The sequence below is a fragment of the Aphelocoma coerulescens genome, chromosome 7 (genome assembly GCF_041296385.1).
Source record: "Aphelocoma coerulescens isolate FSJ_1873_10779 chromosome 7, UR_Acoe_1.0, whole genome shotgun sequence".
Lineage (NCBI taxonomy): Eukaryota > Metazoa > Chordata > Aves > Passeriformes > Corvidae > Aphelocoma > Aphelocoma coerulescens.
This window is the reverse complement of record NC_091021.1, coordinates 17023029-17040766: the sequence shown is the minus strand read 5'-3', so window position 1 is coordinate 17040766 and position 17738 is coordinate 17023029. Positions and strand designations below refer to the sequence as shown.

At 38.5% G+C, this 17738-nt stretch overlaps 1 long non-coding RNA gene across 2 annotated transcripts; it reads left to right on the top strand.

Moving 5' to 3' along the window:
- Positions 1-397: 397 nt before the first annotated feature.
- LOC138113354 (uncharacterized) lies at positions 398-16886 on the top strand. 2 transcript variants are annotated; one of them, XR_011152115.1, is made up of 3 exons: positions 398-508; positions 9899-9977; positions 16759-16886. It is a non-coding gene; the product is annotated as an uncharacterized lncRNA (long non-coding RNA). The 2 variants fall into 2 exon arrangements; XR_011152116.1 differs by lacking the exon at positions 9899-9977.
- Positions 16887-17738: the final 852 nt, after the last annotated feature.

Sequence of the window (17738 nt, the reverse complement as noted above, 5' to 3'; positions counted from 1 at the left end):
CGATTTTCAATGACAATTCTAGAATAAAGATCTCTCTTTCTGCTCACAACCCTCCTTCCTGCCCCATCCTTTCCCTTGTGCTGACATGACTGTTCCTAGGGACGCTCAGGAATCAGCTCAAGAAACTGGGTTTCAATTTAAAATAGCACTGGAAAAGAAGATAAAATCGAGGGATATTTTAATCTGAACCTGCTCCCTACCTATTTTCCTATCTTTAAAAGATTTGTATCAAAACAACTGCAGAGACAGGTGTGGGTCAGGAAAAATCAGCTGAGGACAAAAACCCTCTAGACATCATTGCTGAAATAGAAGAATGTGAAACTGCACTGTTAAACCCTACCAGGTATTTACTTAGCCAGTTAAAGAAGTAATACAGAGCTTGGGAGATAAGGTTAAAGTCCTGTTTGCCATTAACTACAAAGCAATGCAAAGAGAGAGCTCAAGTCAATCTTCGAGTGTGCCAGTGGTGTTTAAAATGTATTCATTAAACAAAGCAACTGCAGGAACTGTAAGTACATTTCAAATAATTATTAATTTTAATGCTATTTTCTTGCAGAAAATGTTCATTGCAGAATTTTTCATGCCAATGATGAATTTATTTGGTTTAAGGGCTGCAGCAGACTATTTTATTTCACGGTTTTATTAATTATATGTTCTTGCTATAGTGCAGTAACATGATTTTTGCAAGCTGTTTTTCCCCTCAAAAAAAATTATTATTGCATGATAGAATTACCCACCTGAAACTAACTCACTTTCATGGGAGAAAATTTGCATTAAATTGTACTTCAAGATGAGAACACTTGATCCTTTAAAAAGGATGAAAATAGTTATATGGGAAACTTTTGGCAGAGAACTAAGGTTTTCCTAGAAAATCCTGGTCTGCTAAGAAGATCATTTGCAGTTTTCTTGGGTTTTCCACAGCTCTTCAAGATTAATCATCATTAAAAAAATAGATATCAAATTCTTAGACACGTTATTTCACAGTTAATTCCCAATTTACCCAAAATTCTTGGCTCCATTATAACAGCATATTCAGGATTTTTACACAGTACTATTCATCAATAATTACTGAGGTGCTTGGGTCTTATTTTTTGAAATCTAAATTTATACTTGGCTACCTTTTGAAATAACTAATATCCTCCTAGGATACCTTACAGTAGAGTTAGAGTCCAAAGTAGCAAGAAAGAGGTATGTTATGGGTTTGGTAAATACTTTCATTACTTCAGAATACAGAAAAAAAACTTTCCAGAAAGGAGGAAAAACACAATTTTACAGGTTTCTGTATCAAATTAATTTCACTGGAACATAAAATCACTAACATAAAATTCTTGTGATTTTTTTTTTTTTTAATTAATGGTATTCAGACATTCTGGTTGAAATTCTCTCAATGACTGAAACAGTAGCTAAAATTATCCCACATTTAGGGAGCTCTAGGTTCATTTCTGTCAAGAGGAGGAGTTTATATTGTTCAGAATATATTGTTCCAAACAGCCAGGCTTATGAAGAAATAATGCAAAATGAGCAGAATAAGAACAAATACTCTCTTTAGGTACTTTTTCCTAATCTGGCCTTCCCCTCAATTCCCTGCTCTGCTTCTGAGCTCCTCCTTAGTGTCTGCCTGCATCTTTTCTTATTTGCTGGTTTTCCTTTGCTTACATATCTAACTGTGAAACAATTCCCTGGCATCTGGATTTATGACTGGTGTCTCTATGGCTGACTTTTCACTGATTTGGCCCAAATCTCAGCTTCTCTCTCTTTTTAAATGTCTGTCAATATCCATAGGTTGGTTTTGATCGTGTTAATGACTTCCAGTTTGACAAGAGGATGGTGAAGGTTCATAAAATTTTCCTTTTGACTCCAAGTTCCTATTCAGCTAGTTCCAGCTCTCAAAGGATAGTGGCCCTGTCTTTACTCAGAAAAGTAACAAATCACACTTCCCTTCTCTGTTCATTAAATCTACAAGGATCTGAGATAGGGATCCAAAGCTGTCTTAGAGTTTCATATTGTCATGTATCACAGCAGCTTCAAAGTACATAGGTTTAGAAAGCAGATTCTCTTCTCATCCAGGAGCAAATGGGCAGGAAGGAGGCAATGCATGGAGTCTGATTTTTTGCCATTGTTGCTTGGAATTGGAAAACTTATGTTACAACTTTTTTCTGCAATATAGCTAAGCCTAAAGACTTAATCTAATATTACATCCCAAGTTATATTATAAATATTATTTGATTTGTTATTTTTGGAGCCTGTATGACAGCATTGGTTTTCATTCCAGATTACATCTAAAATAAGAAAGAGGAAAAAGGCAGACAGATTTCCTAACAAGCCATATCTGTTTATCATCAGTTGCCAAGAAACTGTACAGTAGCTTAGAGAAATTGAGTGGTTTTTTTCTGTGGCTTATGAGTCCAGACCAACAGAGGATCTTTTGAAACTGGGGATCCACAAGTTTTGTAAAATTTCTGTCTTGGAAATAAAACTTTGGCTTTAATTTAGTTAGTGCTAAACGTAACACAGAATGATTTTTCAGACTAAAATCCTTAAAGAGCCATTCATATAATAATGCAACCAGAGATTGTTTTCATGTCTGTAACATTCCTTCTCCGTTCACACAGCTCACAATCTATCGGCTACAAGGTCTTATTTATTTTTATCTCTTAAAGACTACAAGAGACAGACCAAGAGAGAGTGTTTCCTGTGCTATGATCAGCCATGTATCATCAACTAAACACAAATTAGAAGTCATGATGCTTATGAATATAATATTCCTGAGAAATATCTAAAAACCAATTGTTTCTATAGGAGTTTTGAAAATATGAACCCAAAGTAATATAAAGTATTATCAGCTTATTAACACAATGCAATATATGACTCAACAAATCCTTCACCACAAAAACATGCAGGTTAAAACTTCTGAATATAGGTCAGAACTTCTGGTATTTTCAGTAACTGAACCCTTTCTCTAAGTCTGTAGAAATAGAGAGGAACCATAAAGAGACAAGAACTTTTCTTTCTGGCAGCGTAATCACATCTAAGTCCCAGTCAGTACCAAAGTTAATTAAAGGAACAGGCGTAATTTTAAATACCCTGCAATAAAATCAGCAGTTAACTTTCACAATCTTTTCAAAATATGGCTATGACACTGGAAAAAGTGATGCACCTGCAGATGCAATTGCTAAACCTAAAGTTTTTAAATATCTGCATTTAAGGGCTTTCTGAAACTGTTCTGTAGTATTTGATGAATAAAATAACTAAAAATTATTTTCTCCATAATCAGTTGAGCCTACTAGAATAATCATGAGATTAAAAAACCTGTCTATTCTCCTACCAAATTTATTCAAGTGTTGTCAGAGATGACACACAGGAAATAAAACAAGATAAATATCAATATCTAAGCAATGTCTCCAGGAGCAAGTAGATTGCATGAGGAGATGTAAGTTTACCAAAATGATTGAGCAATTGTCCCTTGTCCCTTTCATGCTCTGATGGTATTCATATCTCCCCTAACTGAAGCGCTCATTTATTCTGGCTCTTAAGTAAGACTCAGAATTGCTCCTATTCACTCAGACTTCTTACCTTTTAACTTATCAACACAGCTTTCATTAACATTTATAGAAATTTGTATTGGTTTTACATCAATAATTGTTTGCTCCCTTGAAAACATACTTATGATGAACCATAGCTTTATTTGCTCAAAATTTTGCCTCTAGATGCTTTAAGTTCTGCAGTTAAGAATTACAGGATAAAAATGAAGGTCTGTAAATCCATATTCAAGATTTGGAACTGTCTAACCAGTTAGAGATATCTTACTAATAATGTTTCACTTACAATTTGCAAAATAAGACAGAAACCTCTGCCCCAAGATTCATATATGGAAATATTTTATTGTTTTCCTGTAGCTGATTCACAAGCATTCAGTGAAGCACAGAAGTCCTCTCTTAGTGAGGAATTCTTTCAGATGGGATATGCTTTGACCTCCTGCATAACAACAGATAGGTGAAGTTTGCAAAATACCTCAGAAAAGGTAGCTTAAAACAATGCTTTTTCTGTGTGTCCAACACAGAAACATCTGACAATCACAGACACCATGCATATGCTGCTGATGCTCCTGGACTGCTATCCCAGTTGGCAAGATCCTAGTGAGATATGACACAAGTGATGGATCTCTGGACAGTTAATGTTAAAAAATGAAGCAAACATATCATTTGATTCAGACTTTGGACCCCAGATTTTCAGGCTCTTCACAAAAACGGTATTTAGGTCTAGAATTCCCTAAAAGTATCTGCCATTTTTTAAAGAAAAGATAAGTTCTCTGCTTGCCCAGTGTACCTGAAAATACATCCGTGTATTTCCATACATGGGACATAATTAGTCCAGAAAAATTCCACTAGTAAGTATTTGGATACAGTTCTAATAGGTATAATAATGGTATGATGAAGTCATCTCTTAACTGAGGCTCAGATTAAACTCTCGACTTTCCTTATAAAATATACAATTGCAAACAACTCAGGGTGTCTCCTGGTCTCCCTTTCTGGGATGCTTTTGAACCATAAAATTACTGCCCAACTTGTTTAATAGCAGCAGCCAACAGCTGTGGAACAGATATGATACAAAAGATATATTGGCCATTTCGAGCAAATCAACCTGCTCTACAAACTTAGAGGAGAAATCCATAAGGCACATACTCAAATGCAAAATTATAATCTCAGACAGCAATACGGCATGAATCCTCAGCTAACAAAACTGAAGAGACCTACTTTTACTCCTTCTTTAATATCAATCATCTTGACATGTAAAAATGACATTAAAAAGTAGTCTTTAGACTTTTTTACCAGTATGTCACTGTAGTCTGTTTGCCTCTCCACTCACTGAGTTTTAAGGGTTTCACTTCTGAAAGGATCAGAGGAGAAAAAGGCAAACAGAGAAGATGGATTTTTACTTTGTTCTTTTTATTTCCAGTAAATATTATGTCCAGTAAAAAAATATAGCATAAATAAAATGTGCCAAGCCCAGTCCCTTTGAAGTTCTTACAGGAAGGTGATATACATCCTCACAAACTCTAACATCCCCCACAGAATAGGGAGAACAAGTTAAGAAGGGGAGCTGTGGGCTGGGTAGCTTAATACCACATCTATCCTTAGCTTCTAAAACGTACCTATGAGGCTATAGATGGCCAAGGAGTCTGAAGCTGCTCTGAGTTATTTCTGGGACTCATTCTAGAAGAGAAACTGCAGAAGTGACATGAGCTGTCTCTCTCCTTCCGAGCTATGCCAATGATTTCTCTATTGCAGCCTTATTCTTCCTGGGACTCACTGAAGAATGCCAGGCACATAAACACATCATGTTGTAAAGAAGGAGAGACACTGTTATCCTTTGTAGAATCATCAGGCCACAACAGCTTAAAGATTCCAGGTAGACTGTGCCCATTGCTTTCTGCAGTGACACAGAAGGAGGCTTACTCTGAAGAACACTACTTCTGAAATGAGTGTTGTGCACTTGCAAATGAGATCAGTAGAGAATAGAACTAATGAGAGAAACTTCCACATTAAGTTTAATTTTTGTCAGTGGAAATTATTGTTCCAACACAAATTAAGAATATTCTCAGGATTACAAAAAACGAAGATGAAAAATAGTACTGTCAGCACTACCACTCTGAACACTGAAGATGTGAGGGCCAACCTTGAATTAAATTTCACTCGGTGGAGTCAGAATAAAGAGTAGAGCACTACAGGATGTTCCCATCTCTCTTTTCTCCTCAGCAGTCAAGTGTGCTTGAGCTACCAATACTACTGTAGGTTTTAGCAAAAGATTATGACTATAAACTAGCTTTGGAGAAAAAAATAATCTTTAAAAGGAAATTATCCTCCATATTGTCATACTCATTCTTTTAATAGCCCACATCCATGTTGTATAGACTCTCTCTAATTTCCTCAGATTTCCATTTTAAATTATTAGGAGATATCCTTCTGCTTCTGTACTGACCACTAAGAATATAAAAGTGTTTCTTTTTATTTTTGTAAACTGGTTGCAGCAATGCAAATGAAGCCTGATCAATGTACTTTGTTTATTAAGTATAAAGTCCTTCATTTGGGCAATATTACTGAAGTGCCTACCATGAACTATAAAGTAGCTGGGAGCGTAATTGATTCCTAGAAGTGCAATGAAAGTAGAGCAGATAAAAAATGACAGTTGTTGCTGATGCAAATGAAAATGTTACAGCAAAGCAGCTGGGGAGAATACTGTAGATGTTTACATTTTCCCAACATGCTTACATTGTTTCCTCCAAATTTTCCAGGCAAAGCTCACCTGGTTTTGTTCAAGGCCTGGAATGCAGTGAATTGTGTACAGCACCTAATATTTATTCATGCCATTGTCAAGAACATCTTTGCAGCTCCTGCCAAAGTCTGTCATTGAATGTGTTTGTTCAGCTGCATGGCAAAACATAATACACAGTCATCATTTTTACTTCGTCACCTACTCAATATTACTCTTCTCTGATTAAATTAACTCATAAATACTGTGCTTTTCATGCCAAAAAAACCCCTTACTATATCCATTCAACTAACACCCATTTGCACATTTTTATGTCTTGAACATTTAGCTACTTCAATGATTAGTTCTGAAACAATGGAAAAGCCAAATGCTCTAATTTACTGGGGACTCTAGAAAATCTAATCACAATTCCAAAAGATTATAAAAGAAAACATTCAGACAAAACTTTCTGCTACGCTAAATTTCATCATTACTCACTAGCAACTGTTGAAAGATGCATAGGAATTAAGAAAACACAGGGATAGTAAAGGACTTGGTAAAAAAATGTTTAACACCTCTCTGCACTTCCACAGGAAAAGATCAGCTATACTGGTGAAGACTGACTGCAGCACAGGTGCCAAAGAATAGTGTTAGGCAGTGAGAGTAAAACCAGAGCATGTGAGGGAACCTGGTTTGGCACTTCAGCTTCCAGCACAGTGGTGTATCACCTTAGTTGCTGCTGCTGCCTGCGGGAGGTAAAGCACAGATATTCCCTTGCACTGCAAAGAGATATTCTGCCCTGGATGGCACAGAAACCGCAGCTTGCAGACATTTGACTTCGTGTCCAGGAATCAGTGGAAAATAAGATTCCCCTGGAAGGTCTCTGCCCTCTCTCTAGGCAGGTTTAATTTAAGAGGTGTTCCTCTTAAACCCAATCTTAAACATTTTCAGTGATGAAGACTCCACAGACCTCTCAAAAAATTTGTTTTGCCATCTTCAGAATCAGAAAGCTGTTTCCTAAGGTCTAGTATGAATTTGCCAGAGCGAATCTGTTTTATCTACCACAGAGAACAAATAATTCCTGTAAAAGGCTGCTGTAAATAAAATCAAAGGATGCTCTCATGGCCCATCAGTCTTCCTTATTCTAGAGAAAGAAATACAATACACTTCTTCCAATTTTTCATACATGTCATGTTGTTGTGACCTGGTTATTCTCCTCTGGATTCTAACTGCCTTTGTGTCTTTCTAGGAGATTGGTGCCCCAAAACCTGACATAATACACAAGCTCAGGCCTTAAACAGTACTGAGATTGTTGTTCAAGACAATGCCATGCAACATGGTGTCAAACAGTCAGAATACTTGTGACCTATCATTTCCCCCATTTTCTTGTGCCCTGTTACTCTGTTTTAAGAGGAAATTAAATAAATTTGACGTGACTACTTACTGATGAAGTTATATTCATTAAGTGGATGAATTTCACAAATTCATGTTGGCTGCTAATTATTTCCTTCTCATCTTTTGGGGCTTAAAAATTCATTATGAATTATGGAAAATCTTTGTATAAATAGGCACCCAAAATTCTTTTTCTCCTACTCTCCCTTTCTGAAAGAACCAATGTCACATTTGACTTTTAAAATTTTTTCTCATTGGTCTTTCCTGTGTTCTCCAGACAATTGCTAGCAAATTTCAGGTGGCCATGATGAAATTGATTCTGGGAAAATTAAGAAGTGTGTCAAGAAAAGGAAACACATTTGTCCTGCCCTTATGTTATCCTAGGTGAAGACTTTACCCTTTTTAGCTGGTGTTAATTATACTACCCAGCTGCTACAGTTGATGCATTTAGTAGAGTCTGATCCAATAAAAGGTAGAAAATATTTCATCTCTCACAGCATCATATATCCTTTTCTGTTGAGCTTGCTTCCTAACTGTCTAACTCCAGAATACTTTATCTTCCTGAAGTCTATAATTTTACTTTTGCTGCTTTACCTTTTTCTCATGCTATGCATTGTGAGTTCTGTCACAATCACACCACCCAAGCGCTGCTGCCCTCAGTGTTCTGCAGTGGAATAGTGCCATATCTTATGCACATTCCTCAGACCTTGGCTTCTTACTATTCACACAGAGGAATGTATTGAACATTTGCTCAGGTCCTTTCAATGTCTGAGAAAACCAGAAACAAACATTATCTGACTGAGTGAAACAGGAACATATAAGAACCCCAAATTACCTGCCTGCCACTGTCTCCCTGAGACCCTACACCTTTCAGGGTTTTAAAGAGTTAAGGCACAGTCACGGTGTGCACCCCTGACCACAGTGTACAACATGTATGGAGGCATCCTGCAAATGTGAGCAAAACAAAGGAAGTAATGTGGAATAGGCCCCCAACCAGCAAATTGAGAAAGATGAGTTGTGACTTAACCTAGTCCTGGCTGAGAGGTCTAGTTAAGCCTAGGACTGAAAAGATGTCTGACAAGAATAATTTGTCTGATGAAGGCAAAATCTAAAATAAATCTGGCTCTGAATTCAAAGTCCAAACACAAGGACTCTGCAGCTAAGCTGAATTCAAATTAAAACAAGCCTGATCTTCACTGAGCTTTAAACAGAGTCCTTACATTTTCATTATTCAATACAACAGTGCCAAGGAAGGAGAATTCCCTGTTGTATTTGCTGCCCTGGCTTCAAACAAAGCACAGTTATTTTCAGACCTGAGAGGATGCCTGGGACCTGTTTAAAAGATCCTTTTGCCAAGGTAGAAAGCAAGTGAGCATCTGAGAAACTCTCAAAAAATTGGAAAACAATCTCTACAAAAAAAACCCCCCCATAAACCTCAACTCTTTTGTAAGACTGATTCACCTTCAGCTCTTCCCTTTTAACTAGCATCAACCAAGAATTTGCTGACCAATGCCTTTACCAACATTTTCATAGTTAAAGTACATAGATTTCAGGGCCTTAGAAGATTCTGCTTAATTATCAAAATTAAGCTTTGCTTGAACTTCCAGATTTAATGCTTTGTAGGAGACCCTAGCTGTTTCTTTATCATCATGCACATGTTTTGAGCTCCATTTGGGACATCTGAGCACATGATATTCTTCCTTCCTTTCAACCTGCTTCTCTTCCTGAAGAATCTATATCCTTTATATTCTTTACATTAAAATTCCAGCCATATGAGTTCTCCCGCCAAGTGTCTGTTATTCCAGTTCAGCTGTACTCATAATCAGTTCTGATTTTTGGTTTTCCTTGTTTATTCCTTTTCTTTTTCAGTATGATTCTTAATAATACTTATGACCTGTTTAGTTTCTTTTCCTTGTGACTTTATTAGGAACTATTACATGTAGTTTTTTACCCTCACGCAAGTTGGTGTGATTATTTCAGTCTATGGAGTCTTGCCAGCTCTCTCCTTAACTCTTAGATTAAAACCATTCTTTCCAGGCTAGCAAATGCTCAAAGTTTTTTTTCTTTTACTATGGGCTCAATATTTACCTATCAACTTATAGAATATCACTAATAGTCAAGGTAAACTAACATCCTTCCAGTGTCATAGGCATAGCTGCATGTTCATCTTCAGGCTCTGGCTAGACTGTCAAATGTGAGGATTTACAGGAGTTCCACCCGAGTTTCTGATCCCCATATCTCTGTCCCTGTTCTGCAGATCTTTTCATCTGCCCAGCATTGCTTCCAGCAGTATCTCTGTGACGAGAGAGAAGGATGAAACAGAAGAGATCAGTGAGGTAGATGAGTTACAGAAAAAGTGATATTTTGATCCAGATTTCTGGGAAGCAGTATGTCTTTAGGGACATTCAGAAGATGTTACCACTATCCTGAAGATGATGGGACTTACTTGCCAGTAACTATTTTCACGTTTTGGCAAAGTGTTTGCCTGTCCATGAATCTCATAGCCCTTGATGGTTTCAGCTTCTCCCCTATTATCACTGAGACAGTCTTATTGTGCAGGCTTGCTCTCAATGTTAGCAGGTGGCTGTCATGGGGTCTGACACTTTGCCCACAAAATGCAAAAGTCTAGACATTCCCTCCTTCAGTACTGGACATGCTCTTATCTAGTCTGCATTATCTATTTGTCTAGTTTCTTCAGTGGTGATTGTATGTATCCTGTTTTATGATAACAGATGCATCTTTGCCTGACCACTTGCAGCTCTTTTCCCTGCTTCATAAGAGATTTTAGTAGCAACCACAATCCAAACCAGATGTCCTTTCCTACCCAGCCTTCTTTGGAAGAGAATGTAGGTCACACTCCCTACAAATCTAATACAGGACCAGAGCCAAGGCATACAGGATCAGGTCCCCATTCAGTTTCAGACATTCAGTTTCCTAATTACTTGCACAAATCAGGATGTTATATGTATAAAGAATTACATTATTTGCTACACTTCACCAAAGCATAGTAGAAAACCTGTCATTTCAGGGTAGGAGAGAAAAGGGGAAGGAAGAGCAAGACAGAGGTAGATTTGAACCATATATGTGCCTCTGTGGGATACTTCAAGACCCCAAGCAACTAAGTTCTGGTGCACCCTGAGGAGTTAATCAGCTGCCCCAAAGCCAATGGCAAGTGAAAATCTGTGTTTCCAGGCAATGGAAACACTCCCTCCAGTCTCAACACAGCCCCATGCCAGTCAGAAGCTTTTTCCTCAGTTACTGAGCAGGAGGAATGTTACCCTACCTAGATTTTTTCGACTGCTCCTTAGACCTCTGTAGCTGGAGTACAGGAACCACAGCCCAGGCAAGAATATGTCACTTTTTCCCAAAAAGGCCAACCCTTTTTTTGTCAAAGATGGAATAGTCTTTTTTTAAATCATATGATCAGAATATGGCTATTACCTGGCCAAAATGCTGACTGACCATGTACCTACCACCTGAGCAGCACTCTTGACATGTGGCAGCCATGCTTTCAGTCACCAGTCACATGAAAACTGAAGGTGACTGTTCAGCTACCAGAGATAGGGCAGAAAACTGATGGGGGGAAGAGCAGGTCCTCCATCATTATCTCTTTGAAGTTTTATTACAGCAGAACTTCCTTCTGAATATTTGAGTGGCTGCAGCAGGAGTGCTGCACTTCAGCGGGCCTCTGTCAGACTCCCTCTGATGAACATTAACATGCAGGCTTGGGAAAAACCTCTCTTTTCCAGAACACATTAGGATCTGCTAAACTACCCAAGACTCGCCTCTGCTAAGTGTTGTACATACTGGGAAAGGAAGCCTTTTGTTGCAGGTTTTACAGTTATTATTTGCTTTGGGTTTTGTTTTGTTTTCAAAGAAAGGAAAATAAAATGAATTTAACAAGTAGGTTTCAGATCTTTTACAAGACAAATTGATAGGTTTTGTGCAGTGATTCTCATGTTTTTACATTGTAGCACCCATTTAAATTACCCTGTTAGTTCACCCTGTTGGAAAATCTAGTGAATGCATATGGAATCCTTAACTTGCCTTTGCAGCTATTTGAAGCATTTAGGAATCCATCAACCAGGAAAGAGAACAGCATATTGCAACTACCATATGGGCATTAAATGTGATCTTGTCAAAGGAAAAGAGAATTAACCATTTTTTACATTCCTTGTGGACTGCATTTTTTTTTCTTTTAGAATATGAATTGCTTCTAATCATGTTTTGTTTTTAAAAACTCATTACAAGGCAAGGAAATATCCAGGTTACCAAAAAACCTCAGCAGTTTTACGGTCTTCTCCAATGATTACCTAATACATTTGTCTCATCTGCTTTCCTTGTTGTGTGAAAACACACTGAGGAAATGTGTAAATGTAGCGAATTGTTCCCAACTCTTTTATTCACCTTTCAGCATGCTAGTTCCTTCCCTTGGCATTGATATCATTATGCATTTGTCAAAGACAGACTGTCACTTTAGAGCTTCTATTATGTGCAAGATTTGGCAGCACATTTTACCTTTGGGATTTGCTTATATCCTTTGCATGTTATTGTACTGCTCTGGCATTCAGCAAATTCAGTACACCCACTTCTTTGATGTTCATTCCAGCCCCTAAATGTGGAAACAATGACTGAAATTTTGGATCAAAGCATCCCATAGATGGCAAGCAACATAATTTTGTGATAATGTACAAGAACAGAAAGAAATCCCATAGCTAGACTGTAAGACTGTAACTGTTCTACAATTTATGTACTCTAACATTCAAGAAAAGGAAAAAGAAGGGGACTAAAGAACACAGAGGTTCCACTGAATTCATAACAATGGGCAATTTCTCAACATAATTAAAACTTTTTTTTTTAATATGAAATGAAAATTCTCATAGAAGCATAAGAATTCATATGTTAAGAACAGAATTGAATGAGGAATGACAATTCTACCTCATATCTGTCTAGAATCGAGGAAAAGAATAACCTTCCTATTTTTTACTCTTTCCTAAAAAACAGTAGCAAGTATAAATACAGCAGCCAATTAAGTTAAATGCAAAATTTCATCTGTGGTTTAAAATAAAAGAACCAAAAATATTTTAAAGAGCAAATTATTTTCAAAACCAGCAGTCCCATTGATATTTGTAGTGAAAATGAAAATGGCTTGGTCTAGTTGGTTTTAAATTAGGTCACACTGACAATGAATCGATCTAAATTCAGCTTTCTCACCGTTCATGTGGGCTGATAAAGGTGTGCAGAACAACTAAAATATTTGTATTTACCAGTGTTTCATTTTACGTAAACCCAGATTAAGTTAGATTAAAATAAATAAAACCTGCTATAAAATACGCAATGTTTTCCTGTTTGTGGCGAGGGCATATGCAAGTGCTGGGACAGCTCCTGGGGGTGTTGCAGTAATTTGCGGGCACAGGGGCTTTGCCGTCGGGGCTGGAGCAGTCGCAGGGCCGGTGACCCCGCACCCACAGGTGCGTGCGGTGCCGGGCGCGCCTTTGCCCGCCGGGGCTTCCGCGGGGCAGCTTTCCTGCCAGCCGTGTGCAACAGTGCCATCCAGTGGCACCTCTGCCCACCCACAGCCGGCCAGCGCCTGGGAACGCAACAAAATCACTCCCTAAAATAAACCAAATGATCGCTTTTCTTTCCCCTGAGAGGTAGCGGGCCGCCTTCGGGTTACATGGAAACTACGGAGATTCAGAACAACACATCTGGAGTTTCTGCAAAATCCGCTCATTGTATCCATGGGCAGATTTCAGCCGTACAAAGCAGCATAGTTTTCTGCGTTTGGGGGCTGTGCACGGGATGGGGCAGTGCCCGTGGTGGGGACAGCACTGTACTTCAGGCTGAGAGCCTTCTCGAGCACGCAGAACTGCACAGGGCTGGCACTACATTACCTGAAGTGTATATTCCCCTCTGAAGCAAAACTGACGAATCTTAGCATCAATTGCCATTTAGGGCTTCTGGTTTAATCCCACCCCTCCTCCTTTACAGCACCTTCTCTCAGGTTATAGAAACAGCTCTGCTTTGCACTAAGGTAAAGCTCTTGATCACTGCATTTAAAACTCTAATATTCATATGCAAATAAACACCCCCCAGAACAACATATATGTATGCATTCTATATAAAGCTACACAGAATAAAGGATTGCCACAGTAATTCATTCACAACAGCATTAAATACCCCCATTGCTTAAAAAAATATATGAAGATGCACAACAGAATTTGTGCATTTGATAATTCCCAGCCTTGCAGTTTCCTTGTTTTGACACAACCTACCAAAGGCCTTTAACTATTTAATTCCCATGCAATAACTGCTAAGAGATGTGCTTATTATTTTAATTACTTTAAGGATAGATAGACTAAACCATAGAAAGTTTAAATGACTTGCCTAAGATCATGCCACAAAGCACTGATACAGCCAAGGAACAGATCATGCAGAACTGATCTCTAGTCTCCAATCCAGGCTACTAGCCCATAGCAGGGAGCGTGATTGCCTTTTTTATTCTAAGCAAGAAAAAACGACCCTGCTACTTTAAATGTAAGAAAAGCTACAGAGCATCTTTCAGGAAAAAAAGCTGCAAATGGTTAGAGTGTCAAGACTGAGGCAACATCTGCTCAGGGAAACAATCACATCAAACTTTTGCCTAAAGTGTCTATCAAGGAAACAAAACCAATCCCTAACTTACAAGACCAGATGCTCTGCCTGGCTTGAGACAATGATAAGCAGAATGGACTTGCTCCTTCAGGCCCTGGCCCAGCAGATCCTGTTGCAGGAGTTAGGCTTGTAAGCAACACTTTGGAAGTATGTGGGCATAGATCCTTGCTTAAAGTTGTAACCATGTTCAACCATTGTCTTGAAAAGGAGCTTAATGACACATAAACATGAATATTTTAGCACCTTCTCTAGAGACAATGGGGTATTTCAGAGCCCAAAAGCCAGCAACGTGTGCTTTGGCAGACAAGCTCTCCTCACATCACATTCAGCCTCTCCATCCCTTCCAATGCAGGGGAAGGGCCGTCTCAACGTCCATGGCAGAACATTTTGGTACCTTCCGCTTTCCTTCCCTCAACCTCTGTTCTCCTTTCTTGGTCCCCAGTGCCCATGTGCCATCCCTGGCTGGCCTCCCCCAGGTGCCCAGTGGTTCCCCTCCACAGGGCTGACCCACACCTTGCCCCAGCACTACGGCATCCTACCAGCCTGAGGAGCAGGAGACTGGCACTGGGAACCCACACTGGGCTCCTCACACAGCCCAAAGTCCAAACATGTTTCAGTGACTTTGGGTGGGTTTTGCAGTACAGTAAGGAGATCATCCACGGTGGTCCATGTATGTTTGCTTATAACCTTCAGATAACCGTGTACTTTAATCTATTGCCCAATCTAATATTGCATTACATTTCTTGAGGATACTTTATACTTACAGGCAATGGTTTGATGGGATCATGCACAATAAACCTGTCTGACCAAATCCAGATTTTGGAACACAGCAGGAAAATTTGTTTTACGTGGTTGATTGGTCATTTTTTGTATCTCAGAACTTATCAGATTGTCCATAATAAAACATAAATTCTATGAAGGTGTAGCAGGTTTTTTGATTTACTGACAGTTGCTGGTTTGAGTTTTCACAAAAATATTTAGCTATAGGACAGTGTATTAGGCGTATTCTTAAAGGTAAATAACTGCAGCCAATAAAAGTTCAGCCTATAAAGGGTCCCATCTTCTAGGAGTTTTCTGCACCGAGAATTACTACCAGCATAATCATGGCTCCCTGCACACTAATATTTCCTCTGATACAGTATGATCAATGTTGTGGAAAAACATTTATTATATTTCTTCTAGCTACTTAAAGGCATTACTGAATTATGAGCATCGCAAAATGAATCCACTGTGCATTTTTTCTTTATGTGACGTTTTTACAGTCTTCATTTTCTGCTTTGCAGCCACTGAGCTATAGTGATCACAGTATGCACCCTCTTACAACTGACACAGGGGCCAGGAACTCCTTTCTGCTTTATTACATTTGAAATGCACTTCATATGACAACATTCATTCTCATTCTGCATTGGACCCTTATTTAAACAGAGAAGCCATTTTTACTGGACCTGTGCTTAAAGGAAGAAGTTATGAAAGAAACTAATATGAGGGAAGAGCGTTTAAAAAGCTGTTTCAAATATGCTTAGTTAACAGAGGTGAAAAAGTTTTGACTCAAAAGGGACAAAATAGACAAGGAGGTATCAATGCCTCCTTTAAGCTGTTCTTAAAATGTTAATAATTTTAAGATTATAGGATTTTGAGACACAGTCCATCACTGAGGATATTTTAACTTCACTGGAACAAGAAATAAATGAGTAAGGAAGGAATAAATGAAAGCTAAGTCAGGAGTAAGATTCAGCATAGGATAAAAACTTGCAGTCCATCTAACGGCTAGCACTCACAGCAGCTGCAGGCTCATTAAAACCTTGTGGTAGGAATCAGTTAAAATAATATGGAAAGAGTAGCAGGTTCACTGAAACGATATTTTCCTTTGGTAGAAGAAAATAGAATGTATCTCTTCAGAAAATATGCCTAATAATTCATATGTAAATGTGTTATTCTCTATAGGGATGAAAGAATTACTCTCTCTTCCTGCTTTCGATTCAGTGATTCATCCATATCAAAGTATAAATAGAAAGAGAGAGTGAGGCAAGAGAGAAATGTATAAGTTTGAGCACTTGAACTTGTGATTTATGGCCTAGAGCTACAGCCAACTTTATTACAAAAATGAGTTCACCTATCATAACCTTACCCCAGGCTCTCTGGAGATGGGAGGTGGTTGAGCAGCATTAGAATATCAAGAGGTGTTCACAAACAATTCCAGTCTCATTCTCACTTCCCTTTCCTCTCTTGTCCTTAATGCATACATATCATCTGTTGCCTCCTTTCCTGCTCCTTGATGTAGGCATATCATGGTACTTCTTGCTGTCTTCCTGTGGGAATTGGCCATGGCCTCTCATTTGTCATGAGCTCTGACTGAAAGGTTCCTCTTCTATTTTTCTCTTGTCTAAAGGACAGTGCAATTCTGAGAGTGACCCCTTTGATAACCCTTGAAATTTGCTAATGTTGGTTTTCTGCACGTTGCAGCTCGTGATGAACATTTGACCACCATCGTTGAAGCACTGCACAACACGCCATGTAGGCTTTGATTCTGTGAAGCTATTGCATCAATTTCCAGCAACTTTTTCAATAAATATAGATCTGTGTGTGTTTCATGGAGTTTGCATGACCATTTACATTACTCTAGAATTCTGTCTTTCAATTGCCTAGTGGTAATCCTACTTAAGACAAACGAATACTCTCTAATTTGCATTAGAAACAGAATTTTGTTTCACAAATGCAGCCGAAATAGTAGAGCCCACAATAGATGGTTAGCAAGGACAGTTGCACCCCTAAGTTATGGCCTACCATACAGGAAACCTGAAATCATTAACAGAGATGACATTTCTTCAAGTGCACAGAGATGCTGCAAGCACTCCTCTAAAGAACTTCACAGTCAGTCATGGCAAAACTTCCTGTGGCATGAATGGAAGTGACACAGAGCGCCCTGCTGGCTTCCTGGAGGTCTGCAAATTACGAAGGAGCTGTGTGTGTCGTACAAGGTGATCAACATCACAGCTACAGGACATGGCCTCTTCAAGTGCCTTAGGTGGTTTCTCTCCAAAATAGTACTTATTTTGATGGTATACAAGAGATACAAGACTGGCTGTCAGCCAGATTTTAAAGCATAAATAAGCCATGATCTCATTTGCCTACAGTCTTTACAGGCGACAGCAGCATGTATGAGTGACTGCTATATTTAGGAATGACAAGATGGGCATTATTAATAGCTTAATTGACATTAATGCAATTACCCCTATTCTTATTACAGTTACTAGAATTATACAGAAAGCACTGACTGAGGCCTCGTTTTCCCTAGAGCTACCTAAGGATACGACATTTTCCACCACACCGAATCTAGTCTTTGACATTAGATAGTTAGCTACAGAGTCATTCCAGTAAATCATTATAAATGCATTATAATAAAGATGTTATGAGCTATTGGATATTAACCCCCAGTCCCCGAA